Genomic DNA, 1,085 nt, shown 5'->3' on the forward strand with positions numbered 1-1,085 from the left:
CAAAGTCCTTACCAAAGACACTAAAGTCATCCATAAAGACCTCAATTATATTTTCAATATAATCAGAGAAAATAGACATCATGCATCTTTGAAACGTACCTAGTGCATTGCACAAACCGAAGGGCATGCGCCGATAGGCAAAAGTGCCAAAAGGACATGTGAATGTAGTCTTCTCTTGGTCTTCTTGGGCTATGCAGATCTGATTGTAACCACTATATCCGTCCAAGAAACAATAAAATTCGTGACCAGCTAACCTCTCAAGCATTTGATCAATGAATGGTAGGGGGAAATGGTCCTTTCTTGTGGTGGCGTTGAGCTTTCTATAGTCAATGCAGACTCTATGTCCAGTCACAACTCGTTGGGGCACTAGCTCATTCTCAGCATTCTTCACAACCGTCACTCCAGATTTCTTTGGAACAACTTGAACAGGAGAGACCCACTTACTATCGGATATGGGGTAGATCACTCCACAATCCAGCAACTTGATTACTTCGTCTTGAACCACCTTCATCATTGGTTGGTGAAGACGTCTTTGGGCTTCTCTAGTGGGCTTTGCTCCATCTTCCAGCAAAATTCGATGGACACATGTGGTTGGGCTGATTCCCTTGATGTCTGCTAAAATCCATCCAATAGCAGTTTTGTACTTCTTCAATACCTCCACCAATCTCTTTTCTTGTTCCTCATCTAGCTTGGAGGACACAATTGCTGGCAAAGTCTCATTCGCTCCCAAGTACACATACTTCAAGTGATTAGGTAATGCTTTCAATTCTAACTTGGGTGGCTGCTCTACAGATGGTAACAATTTGTTAGTGGAAATGGGAAGAGACAATATGAGATTAGAACTACTTGGTAGGCCTTCAAGAGCAGCAACGGTTTCAAGCACAACATCGTCCCATATTTCCTCTAATTCTGCCTTCGACACATAAGTACCATCAGCATTGTATCCCACTCCTTAAGCAATGGTGTACTCCAATTTATCATCAATCATTGAATTTAGGAGTTCCTGCGCAAGAGAGTCAACAATATCAATAGAATAGCACGGTTTAAGCTCAGATAAAGGATACCTCATGGCTTCAAAAATGTTG

The 1,085-nt window shown here is 41.9% G+C and overlaps 1 pseudogene; it reads right to left on the reverse strand.

The window, feature by feature from the left end:
* Positions 1 to 1,085, reverse strand: part of LOC101300287 — a 28,949-nt pseudogene that overhangs the window by 4,273 nt on the left and 23,591 nt on the right.

This window comes from Fragaria vesca, linkage group LG1, assembly GCF_000184155.1.
Source record: "Fragaria vesca subsp. vesca linkage group LG1, FraVesHawaii_1.0, whole genome shotgun sequence".
Taxonomy (NCBI): Eukaryota; Viridiplantae; Streptophyta; class Magnoliopsida; order Rosales; family Rosaceae; genus Fragaria; species Fragaria vesca.